The sequence below is a fragment of the Oryctolagus cuniculus genome, chromosome 13 (assembly GCF_964237555.1).
Source record: "Oryctolagus cuniculus chromosome 13, mOryCun1.1, whole genome shotgun sequence".
Classification (NCBI taxonomy): Eukaryota; Metazoa; Chordata; class Mammalia; order Lagomorpha; family Leporidae; genus Oryctolagus; species Oryctolagus cuniculus.
Window position 1 is genome coordinate 59642387 of NC_091444.1, and position 6665 is coordinate 59649051.

The 6665-nt window shown below is 40.5% G+C and overlaps 1 long non-coding RNA gene across 2 annotated transcripts in view; it reads right to left on the reverse strand.

The window, feature by feature from the left end:
* The window catches only part of LOC103350916 (uncharacterized), a 234390-nt gene that overhangs the window by 67104 nt on the left and 160621 nt on the right, over nucleotides 1-6665 (reverse strand). The window lies entirely within an intron of this gene.

Below are 6665 nucleotides of genomic sequence, written 5' to 3' on the forward strand. Positions count from 1 at the left end.
TTTTATGTAGGCATTCATTGCTATAAATTTCCTCTTAATAAACTGCTTTTGCTGAATTCCATAAATTTTGGTATGCTATGTTTTCATTTTCATCCAAATCAAGAAATTTGGTGGGGGAGGGGAGAATAGCACTGTGGCATAGTAGGCTAAGCCTCTGCCTGTGGTGCCAGCATCCCATATGGGTGCTGATTCATATCCCAGCTACCCCTCTTCCAATCCAGCTCTCTGCTAATAACCTGGGAAAGCAGTGGAAGATGGCCCAAATGCTTGGGCCCCTGTACCCCAAAAGAAGCTTCTGGCTATAGACCGGCTCAGCTTCAGCCGTTGCATCCATTTGGGGAGTGAACTGGAGGATGGAAGATCTCTCTCTGTCTCTCCCTCTGTCTGTACCTCTCAAATAAATGAAATCTTCAAACCCTTTTGATGTATTCCATGACCCACTACTTTTCAGGAGAATGTTGTTCTATTTCCATGTGTTTGTATACTTTCTTCTTTTTTTTTTTTTAGTTAAATGTTTTTTTTTTTTTAACTTTTATTTAATGAATTTAAATTTCCAAAGTACAGCTTATGGATTACAATGGCTTCCCCCCCCATAACGTCCCTCCCACCCGCAACCCTCCCCTTTCCCATTCCCTCTCCCCTTCCATTCATATCAAGATTCATTTTCGATTCTCTTTATATACAGAAGATCAGTTTAGCATACATTAAGTAAAGATTTCAACAGTTTGCTCCCACACAGAAACATAAAGTGAAAACTACTGTTTGAGTACTAGTTATAGCATTAAATCTCAATGTACAACACACTAAGGACAAAGATCCTACATGAGGAGTAAGTGCACAGTGACTCCTGTTGTTGACTTAAAAAATTGACACTCTTGTTTATGGCCTCAGTAATCACCCTAGGCTCTTGTCATGAGCTGCCAAGGCTATGGAAGCCCCCTGAGTTCACTGACTCTGATCATTTTTAGACAAGGCCATGGTCAAAGTGGAAGTTCTCTCCTCCCTTCAGAGAAAGGTACCTCCTTCTTTGATGACCCATTCTTTCCACTGGGATCTCACTAGTGGAGATCTTTCATTTAGGTGTTTTTTTTTGTTTGTTTGTTTGTTTTTCCCCCTAGAGTGTCTTGACTTTCCATGCCTGAAATACTCTCATGGGCATTTCAGCCGGATCCGCATGCCTTAAGGGCTGATTATGAGGCCAGAGTGCTGTTAGGACATTTGCCATTCTATGGGTCTGCTGTGCATCTCACTTCCCATGTTGGATCATTCTCTCCCTTTTTGATTCTATCAGCTAGTATTTGCAGACACTATTCTTGTTTATGTGATCCCTTTGGTTCTTAGTCCTATCATTACGATCAATTGTGAACAGAAATTGATCACTGGGACTAGTGGGACTCGATGGGATTGAATTGGAATCCCCTGGTATGTTTCTAACTCTACTGTTTGAGGTAAGTCAGCTTGAGCATGTCCCGAATTGCACATCTCTTCCCTCTCTTATTCCCACTCTTATATTTAACAGCAATCACTTTTCTGTTAAGTTTCAGCACTTAGAGTTTCTTTTGTTGCTGTCACATTCCATTAATAAATTGTGTTCCTTGGAGGAGACATATTGCCTTCCTTGGTCATGTTTTTCGTGTTTCTATGTTGACTTTTTTTTTAAGGTTTATTTATTTGCAAGTCAGAGTTACAGAGAGAGAGAGAGAGAGACAGACAGACAGAGAGAGAGAGAGAGAGAGGTCTTCCATCCGTTAGTTGACTCCTCAATCGGCCGTAACAGCTGGAGCTGCTCCGATCTGAAGCCAGGAGCCGGGAGCATCTTCCAGGTCTCCCACATGGGTGCAGGGGCCTAACATCTTGAGTTCTACTGTTTTCCGAGCCATAGCAGAGAGCTGGATTGGAAGAGGAGCAGCCAGGACTAGAACCAGTACCCATATGGGATGCCAGCACTACAGGCAGCAGCCTTACCCGCTATGCCATAGTGCCGGCCCCTCTGTTGACTTTTTTAAAAACAAGTTTATTTATTTATTTGAAAGGCAGAGTTACAGAGAGAGGGAGAGATAGAGGGATCTTCTACCTGCTGGTTTACTCCCCAGATGGCCACAATGGCCATAGGTGGACCCATCCAAAGCCATGAGCCAGGAGCTTCTTCTGAATCTCCCATGTGGGTACAGGGGCCCAAGCACTTGGGCCATCCTCAGCTGCTTCACCAGGTGCATTAGCAGGGAGATTGATTGGAAAATGGAGCAGCTGGGACTTGAACCAGCCCCCGTATGGGATTGCACTGCCACAGGCACTGCCTCTACCCACTATGCCACAATGCCAGCTCCTCTACACTGATTTTTGTGCACCTGGGGAAATCTGTTGTTGTTACCTCCTCTGGAGAATGTTTTTGTTTGTTTTTATATATTGAAGGTTTTACTCCCTGAAAGTGTGTCCCTGGGGCTTCCTGGAGTGCCTAAGGCTTACATTTTCATTCCAGGGGTCTGTGGGTAGGGCCAGGGAGACCTGGCCTGAGGCAAGAGTCCAGAGTAATATCCAAGTTGGATGATGTGGAGCACCTCTAGCTAGTCAGTGGGGCAAGGAGATGTGGGAGCTAGCTAGGGTGTTCACAGCCCCAGCCCTTCCCTATGCCAGGGTGAACAAGCTTAGTCAGAGTTTAGAGTTAGTTCATGGTGCCAGTGTATCCCACCCCCATGTACCATAGAGAATTGACCACTCAGCAATGTATCCCCTAACCCTTCCATGAGATCTGTCCCTAATAGGCAGGGAACTCTGCATGCAGTCAGTCCAGGTGGGAACAAAGGAATCTAACCACAACCCACAATGCTCTCAGCTCTGTGGGCTATGCCCAGAACTCCCACAGTCACAGGGGATCAGGTCTTCCACCCTGAAAGCTACCACATTCTCAGCCCTAGTACCCTCCAGCAGTGCAGAAGTGCCCACTGTCCCCCAATTCAGGCAGAGTTCAGCTGCCGTTCCTCCTCAGCAGGTTGAGTTTGGAACTTTGGTGGGGGGAGGAGTACAAGGCAACATGGCCTCACTTCAAGGAACAAAGTAATTGCCCAGACCCTCGTCAGTTCTAAGGTTGGACTTGAAGCCAGTGGGGACTGGAATTCTCTCTCAAAGCCCCAGTGTGAGGGGCTCTGCAGCCCCCTCTCAGTTCCCCTTGGAAAATAATGATTCCCAGCCTGGACCCAGCTGTGCAGATGCAGAAATGGCTGGCAGTGGGGTGTCTCTTCTCCCTCATTGCTGCTCCACAATCTGTTCTATTTTGTCCATTCTTCACTGTCAATTCTCTTCGTCAGCTCCCTGCTATCTTTCTGTGACTGAGATGAGTGTGGCATCCCACTATTCAGCCATCTTGGATCATCTAAGAATAACTTTAACCAAAGAATTGAAGGCTCTCACCAACAAAAACTAACATACTGATGAAATAATTAGTATTATTAAAATATCCATACTATGACATGTGATTTATAATTGCTATGAATCCCTATCAAAACACCAATGATGTTTTTCACAGAAATTACTAAAATGTGTATGGAGCTACAGTTTATCAAAAACCAAAGCAATCTTAAGCAAAACAATATATAAACAAATCCATAGACATGACACTATCTGAATTTTAAATATATTACAATGCTAGAGAAATGAAAACAATATGGAATCAGCATAAGAATAGACCCATAGACCAATGGCAATGAACAGAAACTCCAGAAGTAAATTCGCACATCTACAGCCAACTGATACTTGACAAAGGTATGGACAACATGCTTTAGAAAAGGATAATATTTTTCTTTTTCTTTTTTTTAAACTTTTATTTAATGAATATAAATTTCCAAAGTACAGAATATTGATTACAATGGCTTCCCCCCCATAACGTCCCTCCAACCCACAACCCTCCCCTTATTCACTCCCTCTCCCCTTCCATTCACATCAAGATTCATTTTCAATTATCTTTATATACAGAAGATCAGTTTAGCATACATTACCACTTGCATTAGTTGCAACTGAAGAACATCATATTAAGTAACATAAGCCAGATACAGAAAGACAAATATTGCATGTTCTCCATTACATGTGAAAGCAAAAATTGAAAAAAAGAAAAAAAAAAGTTAAATAAATGCCTATGTGTATAAGTACTACTGCAAATATAGTTTTGTAAAATTTTGTTTTATGCTTTTGTCAACCCAATGGTTAAGAGTGTTATACTACTAGAGTTTGAATGATGTGTAATCACTTTAAAATTTACTATATTTGGATGAAATGGTCATTTTACCATTCAATTATTCTTTATAGCCATTGTCTATAGTCTCACAAAACTTTGTCTTTTTGTTTTCTCCTTGTCAAATTTATTATTTGGTAAAGCATTAAGCCTTTTTACTGTAATGTAAATTTAAAATGTGTTATCTCAAAAACTAAAAAAAAAAAAAAGGAGGAGGGACGGTGGGAGGGAAAGAGAGGGAAGAAGGGTCAGAGAGTGGAAGGCAATATCATTCTGTTTGTAGGATTTTATATATGAACCATATTGAATCTATTAAAAAAACTAATTAAAAATATAAAGGGAACTACTAAAAATCCATACCTCTCATCATGTGCAAAACTTATTCCAAATGGATTAAATACCTAAAATAAGACCTAAAACTAGAGAACTATAAGAAAAAATCTTGAAAATGATGAGGAAATGCTCCAGGAAATTGGGCAAGAATATTTTTGATCAGATTCCAACTAAGAAGGAAATGACAAATGGATTTTATCAAACTAAACAGCTAAACTAAATAAAAAGATTAAGGGTAATAATCAAAAGAATATACAACCTACAAAATGGGAGAAAATGTTTGCAAGCCAAGCATCTGATGGCAAGTTAATGGACAGAATACATGAGGACTTCAAACAATTCAACAGAAAAAAATCCAATGCAAATATGAGTAATATAACAGGTAAGCATTTAACCTAGTGGTTAATATAGTTGTAACTCACATTGGAGTACCTGGCTCCTCACTCCAACTTCTTGCTACTATAGGCCCTGGGAGTCAGCAGTGATGGATCAAATAATTGGGTTCCAGCAACCCAAATGAAAGACCTGGATTGAGTTCTTGTCTCCATTTTTGGCCTGACTGAATCCTAGCCATTATAAACATTTAGGATTAAAACCAGCAAATGGGAGAGCGAGTGAGCGAGCTCTAATCTCTCTTGCTCTATGTTTGTCTCATAAATAATTTTTTAATTGGGCATTAATTCTAAATAGACGTTTCTCAAAGCACGTCATACAAATGGCCCCCAAGAACATGAAAACCTGTTCAACATCACTAATCATCAAGGAAATGTAAATCAAAACCACAGTGACATATCATCTCATTCAGTTAGAATGGATGCTATAAAAAAAGAGAAAGGCTAAGTTCTAGAAAGGATATGGAGAAATGGAATGTTTGCAGACTTTTGGAGAGAATGTAAATTAGTACAACCATTGAGGTTAACAATCCAGAAATTTGTCAAAATACTAAAAATTAAGCAACCACATGATCCAGAAATCACACTACTGTGTATATATACAATGCAAATGAAATCAAGAGAGATCCTCACTCTCCTGTTCATTAGTATACTGTTCATCATAGCCAAGATATGAAGACAACTTAAGTGTCTATCAACTGATAAATGGAAAAAAAAAATTGTGGAGGCAGGAACAGGGTGTAGGTAGAGCCAGTGCTTGGGATGCCCACATTCCATATCAAAGTTCCTGGTTTGTGTTCCAGCTACTCTATACTTCCTATTCAGCTTCCTTCTAATGTTCCTGGGAGACAGTGCATGATGGCCAAATACTCGGGTTCCTGTCACCCATGTGGTAGATGTAAATGGGGTTCCTCATTCCTGGGTTTGTCCTGGATGAGCCCAGCTTTTCAGGCATTTGGGGTAAACTAGTGGATGGAAGTTTCCTCTGACTGCCTCTCCCTCTTTCTGCCTTTCAAATAAGTAAATAAATCTTTGTTAAAGTGTAGTACATTTACACAATGGAATACTCTTCAGCCAACAACATGGATAGAATAGAAAGCAGAATGGTAATTACCAGAGGCTGGAGAGAAAAGAAGGTTAAAATGGGATGGGAGAAAATTTATGGCAAGTCAGAGTTTCAGAGAGGAAGAGGACAGAAGGAGAGAGAAGGAGAGGGAATGAGAGAGAGAGAGAAAGAATCTTCCATCTACTGACACACTCTCCAAATTGCTCCAATGGACAGGGTCGTGCCAAGCCATAGCCAGGAGCCCAGAGTGTATTTCAGGTCTCCCATTTAGGTGCAGCAGCCCCAGCACAAGGGCCATGTTCCACTGCTTTACATAGGCACATAAGCAGGGAGCTAGAATAGAAGCGGAACAGTTGGGTCTCTAACGAGCACCCATGTGGATTAACCTCACAGTCAATGGCTGAACCTACTACACCATTATACCAGCTGCTATGTGTCACTTATAAATAAAAATGAAAATGTTTGAATTGTAATAACTTTTTTTAAAATGGTTGCTACTTTAGATTTTTTGAGATATACTTGAAAATATCATTTCCTGTTATCATCCTTCAACTTGTTTTGGGGAGATTTTTTACCATGTAGAAACATTTTAATTTTAAGGTATTAATGTAATGGTTATTTTCTTTATGAAAACATGAAAATTAAAAAT